This window comes from Triticum urartu, chromosome 7 (assembly GCF_003073215.2).
Source record: "Triticum urartu cultivar G1812 chromosome 7, Tu2.1, whole genome shotgun sequence".
NCBI classification, from domain to species: Eukaryota; Viridiplantae; Streptophyta; class Magnoliopsida; order Poales; family Poaceae; genus Triticum; species Triticum urartu.
The window spans coordinates 271,857,092-271,870,946 of NC_053028.1; positions in this window are offsets into that span (position 1 = coordinate 271,857,092).

Genomic DNA, 13,855 nt, shown 5'->3' on the forward strand with positions numbered 1-13,855 from the left:
TTATTCAAACAGCAAGAAAAACAAAAGAAAATGACATCTAAGAATAGCAAACATCATGTGAAGAAGCAAAAACTTAGGATCAACCGAAACTAACCGATAGTTGTTGAAGAAGAAAGGTGGGATGCCAACCGGGGCATCCCCAAGCTTAGATGCTTGAGACTTCTTGAATTATTATCTTGGGATGCCTTGGTCATCCCCAAGCTTGAGCTTTTGTGTCTCCTTAATTCCTCTCATATCACGGTCTCCCTAAATCTCAAAAGCTTCATCCACACAAAACTCAACAAGGACTCGTGAGATAAGTTAGTATAAACCATTGCAAAAACCTTATCATACTCTATTGTAGCAAATCACTAGAATTATTATTCAAAATTGCATACTAAATGCCTCTGCATATTTAATAGTTCTGTCCTCAAATAGAATCATTAAAGAAGCAAACATATGCAAGCAATGCAAACATAACAGCAATCTGCCTAAACAGGACAGTCTTTAAAGAATACAGCAACATCCATACTTCCCTAGCTCCAAAAATTATGAAAGAAAATTACCACTGTATTAAATTTATCATAGCTTAATATGCAAAAGGTTTCAACATTTTATCACATACTGACGTTTCTAGGGAATTATTGCAACAGCGGTAAACTTTCTGTTTTCAAACAGCAACATGTGGACTTCTAACGTAGGCATAGTAAAGGCTATCAATGCCACTTTTATTGAAATAAAAGACGCAAGACATTGTTATAAATAAGAGCAAGAAAATCTAAATAAAATAAAATGACGCTCCAAGCAAAACGCATATCATGTGGTAAATAAAAATATAGCTCCAAGTAAAGTTACCGATGAACGATGACGAAAAAGGGGATGCCTTCCGGAGCATCCCCAAGCTTAGGCTCTTGGCTATCCTTGAATATTACCTTGGGGTGCCTTGGGCATCCCCAATCTTAGTCTCTTGCCACTCCTTATTCCATAGTCCATCAAATCCTTACCCAAAACTTGAAAACTTCACAACACAAAACTTAACAGAAAACTCATGAGCTCCGTTAGCGAAAGAAAACAAAACACCACTTCAAGGTACTATAATGAACTCATTATTTATTTATATTGGTGTTAAACCTACTGTATTCCAACTTCTCTATGGTTTATAAACTCTTTTACTAGCCATAGATTCATTAAAATAAGCAAACAACGCACGAAAAACAGAATCTGTCAAAAACAGAACAGTCTGTAGTAATCTGGATCAAACGTATACTTCTGGAACTCATAAAATTCTCAAATAAATTGTTTGACATGAGTACTTTGTCTATTAATCATCTGCAAAAATAATTAACTAAATAGCGCTCTCCAATAAAAAATGGCAGCAATTCTCGTGAGCGCTAAAGTTTCTGTTTTTTACAGCAAGATCAACAAGACTTTCCCCAAGTCTTCCCAAAGGTTCTACTTGGCACAAACACTAATTAAAAGCATAAAACCACATCTAAATAGAGGATAGATGAATTATTTATTACTAAACAGGAGCAAAAATTAAAGAACAAAAATAAAGTTGGGTTGCCTCCCAACAAGCGCTATCGTTTAACGCCCCTAGTTAGGCATGATGATTTCAATGATGCTCACATAAAAGATAAGAATTGAAACATAAAGAGAGCATCATGAAGAATATGACTAGCACATTTAAGTCTAACCCACTTCCTATGCATAGGGATTTTGTGAGCAAACAACTTATGGGAACAATAATGAACTAGCATAGGAGGGCAAAACAAGCATAACTTCAAAACTTTAAGCACATAGAGAGGAAACTTGATATTATTGCAATTCCTACAAGCATATATTCCTCCCTCATAATAATTTTCAGTAACATCATGAATGAATTCAACAATATAACTATCACATAAAGCATTCTTTTCATGATCTACAAGCATAGAAATTTTGTTACTCTCCACATAAGCAAAATTCTTCTCATGAATAATAGTGGGAGCAAACTCAACAAAATAATTATCATGTGAGGCATAATCCAATTGAAAACTAAAATCATGATGACAAGTTTCATGGATATCATTATTATTTATAGCATACAAGTCATCACAATAATCATCATAGATAGCAACTTTGTTCTCACAATCAATTGGAACCTCTTCCGAAATAGTGGATTCATCACAAAATAAAGTCATGACCTCTCCAAATCCACTTTTATCAATATAAGCATCATAAATAGGAGGCATGATTTCATTATAATAAATTTGCTCATAAAAACTTGGGGGACAAAAAATATCATCTTCATCAAACATAGCTTCCCCAAGCTTGTGGCTTTGCATATCATTAGCAACATGGATATTCAAGGAATTCATACTAACAACATTGCAATCATGCTCATCATTCAAATATTTAGTGCCAAACATTTTAATGCATTTTTCTTCTAACACTTTGGCACAATTTTCTTTTCCATCATACTCACAAAAGATATTAAAAAGATGAAGTGTATGAGGCAAACTTAATTCCATTTTTTTGTAGTTTTCTTTTATGAACTAAACTAGTGATAAAACAAGAAACTAAAAGACTCGATTGCAAGATCTAAAGATATACCTTCAAGCACTCACCTCCCCGGCAACGGCGCCAGAAAAGAGCTTGATGTCTACCACACAACCTTCTTCTTGTAGACGTTGTTGGGTCTCCAAGTGCAGAGGTTTGTACGACAATAGCAAATTTCCCTCAAGTGGATGACCTAAGGTTTATCAATCCGTGGGAGGCGTAGGATGAAGATGGTCTCTCTCAAGAAACCCTGCAACCAAATAACAAAGAGTCTCTTGTGTCCCCAACACACCCAATACAATGGTAAATTGTATAGGTGCACTAGTTCGGCGAAGAGATGGTGATACAAGTGGTATATGGATGGTAAATAATAGTTTTTGTAATCTGAAATTATAAAAATAGAAAGGTAACGAATGATAAAAGTGAGCGTAAACGGTATTGCAATGCGTTGAAACAAGGCCTAGGGTCCATACTTTCGCTAGTGCAAGTTCCCTCAACAATACTAACATAATTGGATCACATAACTATCCCTCAACATGCAACAAAGAGTCACTCCAAAGTCACTAACAGCGGAGAACAAACGAAGAGATTATGGTAGGGTACGAAACCACCTCAAAGTTATTCTTTCCAATCAATCCGTTGGGCTATTCCTATAAGTGTCACAAACAGCCCTAGAGTTCGTACTAGAATAACACCTTAAGACACAAATCAACCAAAACCCTAATGTCACCTAGATACTCCAATGTCACGTCAAGTATCCGTGGGTATGATTATATGATATGCATCACACAATCTCAGATTCATCTATTCAACCAACACAAAGGACCTCAAAGAGTTCCCCAAAGTTCTACAGGAGAATCACGACGAAAACATGTGCCAACCCCTATGCATAGGTTCATGGGAGAAACCCGCAAGTTGATCACCAAAACATACATCAGTGAATCACGTGGTATCCTAGTGTCACCACAGATACGCATGGCAAGACATACATCAAATGTTCTCAAATCTTTAAAGACTCAATCCGATAAGATAACTTCAAAGGGGAAACTCAATTCATTACAAGAGAGTAGAGGGGGAGGAGAAACATAAGATCCAACTATGATAGCAAAGCTCGCGATACATCAAGATCGTGCCAAATCAAGAACACGAGAGAGAGAGAGATCAAACACATAGCTACTGGTACATACCCTCAACCCCGAGGGAGAACTACTCCCTCCTTGTCATGGAGAGCACCGGGATGATGAAGATGGCCACTGGAGAAGGATTCCCCCTCCGATAGGGTGCCGGAACGGGTCTAGATTCGCTTTCAGTGGCTACGGAGGCTTCTGGCGGCTGAACTCCCAATCTATTGTGCTCCCCAATGTTTTTAGGGTATATGGGGATATATAGGCGAAAGAAGTACGTCAGGAGGCCCACGAGAGTGGAGGGCGCACCCCCTGCCTCGTGGCCTCCTCGTAGGTCCCTTGACATGCACTCCAAGTCTTTTGGGCTTCTTCTGGTCTAAAAATAAGTTCCGCGAAGTTTCAGATCAATTGGACTCCGTTTGATTTTCCTTTTCTGCGATATTCTAAAACAAGGTAAAAACAGAAACTGGCACTAGGCTCTGGGTTAATAGGTTAGTCCCAAAAATAATATAAAAGTGTATAATAAAGCCCATAAACATCCAAAGTTGATAATATAATAGCATGGAACAATCAAAAATTATAGATACGTTGGAGACGTATCACTTACTCCTCGTTTGAAAAGTCTGCAACATGATATGTTGCAGCCCGAAATGGGCCAGCACATGGAATATGCTGGCAATTTAACACAGTAGAGCAATGAACAGATAAAGGCTATCACTATATGCATATTTGGCTGGTGGAGGCTCTATGGTTACAAAGTTTTTGCGAAAAGCCAAATTTCCCTACTACAACGGAATATACTTTTATTTAACTATCATGGTAGTTGAAACATTGAGATTGGTACCCCCATCTCAATCCCAATTAAAAATAATTATCAACCCAACAGATTAATTTGGAGTGATGAGATCAAATCAATAATTCATGTACCAGATACTCAAGATATCCATAACTGGGGCCACGGCTAATCATGATTAGTTTGTACACTCTACAGAGGTTTGCGCACTTTTCCCCACAAGACTCGATCTCCTCCATTGGATTTCTCGCACTACATGGTGTTTGTGAAATGGATGACCGAGACACAATCTTTCAGAAGCATTAACTCTAACCCTGGGTAGACAGTACCAACCTACATTCCCTACATCTGCTAGCCTACCACTTGAAGAGGTCATGCAACCTACTCAACTATGCTAGAGTCCATAATAGCTTGTGGCTGCACACGAAGTTTCTAGCATGAAAAATCTTACGATCCCTTTGAGCCTGGGTAGCGGACGATAGGAGGATCACACGGTATAACCCCGGGATCTCCTAGGACAACACTGGTATATCCCAGGTGCCCAAACCAACAATCCACCCAAATGTGTATTGAAGTTTCCACCTTAAGTTGAACCATAAATTAAACACTCACATCTGTCATGAATACACTGAAACCTAATCCACGTCTACGACCATAGCATGGCAATTTAAGCATAACGTAGAAGTAACTCCCAAGGGTTTGATAATAAAACAAGTAATAGGTTCTACTTCATCATCTACTTCCCAATACCCACATGTTAATCACAACCTAATCATGCAATGTTAGAGGATGGAAACTAATGCATAAAAACTGGGTATGAAAAGAGTATGATCAATGTGTTACTTGCCTTGCTGACGTTCTGCAAATCCTAGAGACTCGTAGTAGCACGCTTCACACTCCGGGAATTTTATCGCAACAAACAATAGCATACAAAAAGCAATCGATCAAATATGCATGGGTAAAACTCAAATAAGAAGATCGAATCTAAAAACTCAACTCAAGAGATTCGATTTGCAAAAAGAATCAAATCAAACGAAGCAACAAAACTCAAACTATAAGAGAAACAAGATCCGTTTGCTAAACTAGACTAAAGTCAAATTTTACAGTACCAAAATCTTGTTCAAGTTGGTTAAACAGAAAGAGGGCTTCGAGATGAAGATCTAGGCGCTTGTTTCACCCGATTTGGATAACCGAGCGAAAAGATAAACTAAAACGAAGATCAGGGCAGAAATCGCGATCGAAAATAATCGCGGAAAAGCCCTAGAAAATAAAATGAGACGAACAGGCTAACGAACGAACGTTCGCTGTCCGCGGTTAACTGACGAACAGCGTTCGTTAAAACGAACGTACAAACAAATGTCCCCTATTTAACTAAACCGGAGATAACCCGAACAAAACCAATCTAAAAAAAATCTAGATCTAGGGTTTAGAAAATATAAACCGGCGGTTTTTCCGGAGAACAACCGGACAGCGGCGGCGGCTACCTCGACGGCGGGGCGGCGATGGCGGACGGCGGCGGCGGCGTGGTCGATCGGGGCAGGGCACGGTGCTAGGGTTAGGGCGCGGGGTGCGGCGGCTTGGGCCTCGGGGTCGCGGGCTGGCGGCTTATAAAGCCCCGGCCGGAGGACTCCGGCTCGGACACGACCCGGTTAGGTCAGTGCATTTTCTTTTAAAAAAATATCCTGACGCGGAAAAACAAATAAAAGAAATACTAAACGGAGTCCAAAAATCCTAAAATAAATTTTCTCGGTCCTCTAATAATATTCCTGACAAAGTGAACATTTATTTGGGCCTCTAATGCAATTTTTAAAAACGCATAATTTTTCCTAATTCAAATAAAATAGCAACAAAAGCCCAAAAGAAAATTTTATTTGATTTCAATTATTTTCCTCCAATATTCCCTTTATTTTGGATAAGTCATATTATCTCCTCTCATATATTTTAATATGAAATATTTTTCAGAGAGAAAAATAATTAAAACCAAAGTGATCCTTGTTTCGATATTTGATAAAATTCAAATATGAAACCATGAAATCCCCAACTCTCTCCGTGGGTCCTTGAGTTGCTTAGAATTTCGAGGATCGCAAAGCAAAAATGCAGTAAAATATGATATGCATGAATGATCTATGTATAACATTCCAAATTGAAAATTTGGGATGTTACGAAAGTAACACCAAGTTATTCTTTCCGATCGATCTATCAAGAGTTAGTACTAAAATAACACCTAATTATTCTTTCTGATCGATCTATCAAGAGTTCGTACTAAAATAACACCAACGCAAATTCAGATTCATAATACTCAATCCAACACAAAGAACCTCAGAGAGTGCCCCAAGATTTCTACCGAAGAAACAAAAGACAAGAACGTGCGTCAAGCCCTATGCATAGATTACCCCAATGTCACCTCGGGAATCCACGAATTGAGTGCCAAAACATATATCTCAAGTGAATCAATATGATACCCCATCGTCACCATGGGTATTCATGTGCATATATCAGGTGCTCTCAAATCCATAAAAGTATTCAATCCGATAAAACGAAATCTCAAAGGGAAAACTCATTCATCACAACAAGATAGAGAGGGGAAAACACCATATGATCCGACTATATTAACAAAGCCCGCGATACATCAATATTGTGACATCTCAAGTACACGAGAGAGAGAGAGAGAGATTAAACACATAGCTACTGGTACAAACCCCCAGCCCCGAGGGTGGATTACTCCCTCCTAATCATGGTGGCCGCCGGGATGATGAAGATGGCCACCGGTGATGATTTCCCCCCCCGACAAGGTGCTGGAATAGGGTCTAGATTGGTTTCTCGTGGCTACAGAGGCTTGCGGTGGCGGAACTTCTGATCTAGGGTTACCCCCAAGGTTTTTGGAATATTTGGCAATTTATAGGGCAAAGAGGCGGTGCGGGAGGCCACCGAGGTGGGCACAACCCACCTGGGCGCGCCTGGGCCCCCAGGCGTGCCCTGTGGGTTGTGCTCTCCTCGGAGCTCCCCTCTGGTACTTCTTTGGCCCACCGGGTGTCTTCTAGTCCAGAAAAAATCTCCAAAAAGTTTTGCTGCGTTTGGACTCTGTTTGGTATTGATTTTCTATGAAGTCAAAAACAAGCAAAAAACAACAACTGGCACTGGGCACTATGTCAATAGGTTAGTCCCAAAAAATGATATAAAGTTGCTATAGAATGATTGTAAAACATCCAAGAATGATTATATAACAACATGGAACAAGCAAAAATTATAGATACGTAGGAGGCGTATCAGTATCGAGTTGTAATTTTTATTTCTTTTGAGTTATAAGTAAATAGAAGTGTGATGATCATCATTAGTCATTTTTAGAGCATTGCCCCAGTGAGGAAAGGATGATGGAGACTATGACTCCCCCACAAGTCGGGATGAGACTCCGGACAATGAGAAAAAACATACAAAAAGTAAGAAAAAGAAAAACGGAAACAAAAGAAAAAAGAAAAAAAAAGAGAAATAAAGAGAGAAGAGGCATGCTAGTTCCACACTTGTGCTTCAAAGTAGCACCATGTTTATAATATGGAGAGTCTCCTATGTTGCCACTTTCATATACTAGTGGGAACTTTTCATTATAGGATTAGATGCACACCCACTTAGTTTTCATATTGAGCTTTCACACACTTATAACTCATAGTGCATTCGTAGCATGGAATCCCTACTACTCGCATTGATATCAATTGATGGGCATCTCCATAGCCCGTTGGTTAGCCACGTCGATGTGAGACTTTCTTAATCTTTTGTCTTCTCTATATTTACCCCTATCATCATACTCTATTCCACCTGTAGTGCTATATCAATGGCTTGCTGATACGTCTCCAACGTATCTATAATTTTTGATTGTTCCATGCTATTATATTATCTGTTTTGGATGTTAATGGGCTTTATTTTACACTTTTATATTATTTTTGGGACTAACCTATTAATCCAAGGCCCAGTGCAAATTGCTATTTTTTGACTATTTCAGTGTTTCGTAGAAAAGGAATATCAAACGGAGTCCAAGCGGAATGAAACCTTCAGGAGTGTGATTTTTGGAACAAATGTGATCCAGAGGACTTGGAGTGGACGTCAAGCAACCAACGAGGTGGCCACGAGGCAGGGGCGCGCCTACCCCCCCCCGGGGCGCGCCCTCCCCCCTGGTGGGCCCCTTGTGGCTCAACCGACCTACTTCTTCCTCCTATATATGTTCACATACCCTGAAAACATCCAGGAGCACCACAAAACCCTATTTCCACCACCGCAACCTTGTGTACCCAAGAGATCCCATCTTGGGGCCTTTTTCGGAGCTCCGCCGGAGGGGGCATTGATCACGGAGGGCCTCTACATCAACTCCATGGCCCCTCCGATGATGTGTGAGTAGTTTACTTCAGACCTTTGGGTCCATAGTTATTAGCTAGATGTATTCTTCTCTATCTTTGGATCTCAATACAAAGTTCTCCTTGATTCTCTTTGAGATCTATTCGATGTAATCTTGTTTTGCGATGTGTTTGTCAAGATCCGATGAATTGTGGGTTTATGATCAAGATTATCTATGAACAATATTTGAATCTTCTCTGAATTCTTTTATGTATGATTGGTTATCTTTGCAAGTCTCTTTGAATTATCAGTTTGGTTTGGCCTACTAGATTGATCTTTCTTGCAATGTGAGAAGTGCTTAGCTTTGGGTTCAATCTTGCGGTGCTCGATCCCAGTGACAGTAGGGGAAACGACACATATTGTATTGTTTCCATTGAGGATAAAAAGATGGGGTTTATATCATATTGAATGAGTTTATCCCTCTACATCATGTCATCTTGCTTAAGGCGTTACTCCGTTCTTATGAGCTTAAAACTCCAGATGCATGCTGTATAGCGGTCGATGTGTGGAGTAATAGCAGTAGATGCAGGCAGGAGTCGGTTTACTTGTCACGAACGTGATGCCTATATACATGATCATACCTAGATATTCTCATAACTAAGCTCAATTCTATCAATTGTTCGACAGTAATTTGTTCACCCACTATAATACTTATGCTATCTTGAGAGAAGCCACTAGTGAAACCTATGGCCCGGGGGTCTATTTTCCAGCATACAAGTTTCCAATCTATTTTATTTTGCAATCTTTACTTTCAATTTATATCATAAAAATACCAAAAATATTTATCTTATTATTATTATCTATATCTGATATCACTCTTGCAGGTGCCCGTGAAGGGATTGACATCCCCTTTATCGTGTTGGTTGCGAGGTTCTTATCGTCAAAATAAAGCTTTTACTAAACATATCGTTGATGCTTTGATGCAATCTAACGAAGAAAAACTTGAGTTGGAAGTTTCTGTCCCTAGAAAACTTTATGATGAGTGGGAACCCACAATTAAAATAAAAATTAAAGATCATGAATGCTATGCTTTGTGTGATTTGGGTGCTTGTGTTTCCACGATCCCAAAAACTTTATGTGATTTGCTAGGTTTCCATGAATTTGATGATTGTTCTTTAAACTTGCACCTTGCGGATTACACCATTAAGAAACCTATGGGAAGAATTAATGATGTTCTTGTTGTTGCAAATAGGAATTATGTGCCCGTAGATTTCATTGTTCTTGATATAGATTGCAATCCTTCATGTCCTATTATTCTTGGTAGACCTTTCCTTAGAACGATTGGTGCAATTATTGATATGAAGGACGGGAATATTAGATTCCAATTTCCGTTAAGGAAAGGCATGGAACACTTCCCTAGAAGGAAAATTAAATTACCATATGAATCTATTATGAGATCCACTTATGAATTGCCTACCAAAGATGATAATACCTAGATCTATCCTCGCTTTTATGCCTAGCTAGGGGCGTTAAACGATAGCGCTTGTAGGGAGGCAACCCAATTTTATTTTTATTCCTTGCTTTTTGTTCCTGTTTAGTAATAATTAATTTATATATCCTATGTTTTGGTTGTGTTTTTTGTGTTTAATTAGTGTTTGTGCCAAGTAGAACCGTTGGGAAGACTTGGGGAAAGTCTTTTTGATCTTGCTGTAAAAACAGAAACTTTAGCGCTCACGAGAATTGCTGCCATTGTTTACTGGTGAGTGCTATTTAGTTAATTCTTTTTTCAGATGATTAATAGATAAATTACTCACGTCCAGAAATTTATTTTAGAATTTTTGGGGTTCCAGAAGTATTCGAAACCTACAGATTACTACAGACTGTTCTGTTTTTGACAGATTCTGTTTTTCGTGTGTTGTTTGCTTATTTTGATGAATCTATGGCTAGTAATAGAGTTTATGAACCATAGAAAAGTTGGATTACAGTAGGTTTAACACCAATATAAATAAAGAATGAGTTCATTACAGTACCTTGAAGTGGTGGTTTATTTTCTTTTACTAACGGAGCTCGCGAAGATTTTGTTTTAAGTTTTGTGTTGTGAAGTTTTCAAGTTCTGGGTAAAGATTTGATGGATTATGGAACAAGGAGTGGCAAGAGCCTAAGCTTGGGTATGCCCAAGGCACCCCAAGGTAAAATCCAAGGACAACCAAAAGCCTAAGCTTGGGGATGCCCCGGAAGGCATCCCCTCTTTCATCTTCGTCCATCGGTAACTTTACTTGAAGCTATATTTTTATTCGCGGCATGATATGTGTTTTGCTTGGAGCGTCTTGTATGATTTGAGTCTTTGCTTTTTAGTTTACCACAATCATCCTTACTGTACACACCTTTTGGGAGAGACACACATGAGTTGGAATTTATTAGAATACTCTATGTGCTTCACTTATATCTTTGGAGTTGGATAATTATTGCTCTACTGCTTCGCTTATATCTTTTAGAGCACGGCTGTGGTTCTATTTTATAGAAATAATTGATCTCTCATGCCTCACTTATATCATTTTGAGAGTCCTTTAGAACAACATGGTAATTCACTTTGGTTATAACTTTTGAATGCTAAGAGAAGTTGGATGCTTGATAGATTGTTTTGAGATATAAAGGTGGTAATATTAGAGGTGTGCTAGTTGAGTAATTGTGAAATTGATGAATACTTGTGTTGAAGTTGGCAAGTCCCGTAGCATGCATGTATGGTAAACGTTATGTGAAATTTTTTAAGCATGGGGTGTTTTTTGATAGCTTTCCTTATGAGTGGCGGTCGGGGACGAGCGATGGTCTTTTCCTACCAATCTAACCCCCTAGGAACATGCACGTAGTGCTTGGTTTTGATGACTTGTAGATTTTTGCAATAAGTATGTGAGTTCTTTATGACTAATGTTGAGTCTATGGATTATACGCACTCTCACCCTTTCATCATTGCTAGCCTCTTCGGTACCGTGCATTGCCCTTTCTCACCTCGAGAGTTGATGCAAACTTCGTCGGTGAATCCAAACCCCGTGATATGATACGCTCTATCACACATAAGCCTCCTTATATCTTCCTCAAAACAACCACCATATATACCTATCTATTATGACATTTCCATAGCCATTCCAGATACATTGCCATGCAACTTTCCATCGTTCCATTTATTATGACACGCATCATCATTGTCATATCGCCATGCATGATCATGTAGTTGACATCGTATTTGTGGCAAAGCCACCGTTCATAAATTTTTTCATACATGTCACTCTTGATTAATTGCATATTCCGGTACACCGCCAGAGACACTCACATAGAGTCATATTTTGTTCTAAGTATCGAGTTGTAATTCTTGAGTTGTAAGTAAAAAAAAGTGTGATGATCATCATTATTAGAGCATTGTCCCAGTGTGAAAAGGATGATGGAGACTATGATTCCCCCACAAGTCGGGATGAGACTCTGGACGAAAAAAAAGAAGAGGCCAAAAGAAAAAGAAAAGGAAAGAAGGCCTGTTGGGGATATACCCCGCGGTATGACCCGGCCAGAAGTATGAACCGGTTGGACTTGGCGGCTCACAGAGACCCGGCGAGTATTTGGTGATTTACTGATGACCCCAACGGCGGGTTAGATGGATGACAAGGCCCAAGGCCCAAAAGGCCGGTTCATGTTAATGGTGGGCCGACTTAAGAGGAAAGAATAAGGAATATTTTCTTACAAAAGGAAGCAAGACTAGGACTCCACCTGTAATAGAGTAATCCTAATCCTACTAGGACTAGTCATGTAACCCGCCCCTTCAACATATATAAGGAGGGGCAGGGCTCCCAAAAGAGGGACAAGCAACAAGAAACAAACTCTAGGGCTAGACACAAAGGAGGAGCCGGCTTATGCGGCGACTCCTTCATGATGATAATGAGACCTAGCCACAAATAGCATGTAGGGTTGTTACCGGATGATGTTTCCCGGGGTCCGAAGCTGTCTAAATCCTTGTCTTGTGTTGCGTCTCTCAATTCCGATCAACCTCTCTCAAGCTATCACATAGATGCGTTGGTCTCACGACTAAGTCCTCACATTAGGACATCTGCTGTGACAAATCCACGACAGTTGGCGCCCACCGTGGGGCTCGCACACAATGCTGTTGAGTTCTTAACGGGATCTTTTTTAGGATTCGAGAAGTTCGCAATTATCTGGCTCAATAAGAGCCGGCGTAGAAATTCACATCAACAAATAAGTTTATCAGTAAGATTGTAAAGTGTTTTGCCCGGCGGATATGAGATGAAGACTGTTTTAGGGTTACACGTTGTATGGCCGCCTCACGCGCCATAGTCACAGGTTGATGGACAAGGATTTTTTGCTACGGCACAAAGTCCAGAGGAAATTCTGCATAGCGGCGGCGGGCAAAACCGAAGGCAAAATTGACCTGCCTGTAGCCCGCCGCCCCCACGGCCGTGTTGAACAGCCACCGCGAGTCATCTCTGTATATACGGGAATCTAGCAGAGGAAAACCATCAGTGCTACATCTACATACATCCAAAAATCCAAAGTCTAATTATCATATTAGAACATCTCACGGGGGGTCAAACCAACCACGACCAGGAAAGGACGGGGAGATGGATTCGGACACTGCCACCTTGGTTTCCATCCGCCTCCATCACAAACCGTCGCCGGGTCGTCTCCATGACGCGCGGTCGCCAAGCTGTGTCTACCTCCCTCGGATCTTCATCGCGCCACACCCAACTCAGCCATGGCCGAGTTGCAGTCGCTGCTCATCCGTCGTCTGTGCCACGCCGAGCCGCCCGGGGTCAGTTCCGTCGCCGCCTCCGCAGCGCCCTCGCCGCTGTTGCCAGCTGCGCATCCATAGCTTTGAGCCGCCTCCGGCTGCGCCGCGCCTGCGTCGTCCCGTGACGACCCGTGACGACCCGGTGCCCCGCCGCTGATCGCGAGCTTCCACGGCTCCGTCGTCCGTCTCCTCGGACGCACCCTTGAGCCGGCGGCCCCGACCCGCCGCTCCTGCCGTGGCTTTCGCCTCCGAGTCGTTTTGAGCCGCCGGTGCCACCACAAGCCGTCCACTTCCAAACCGCCA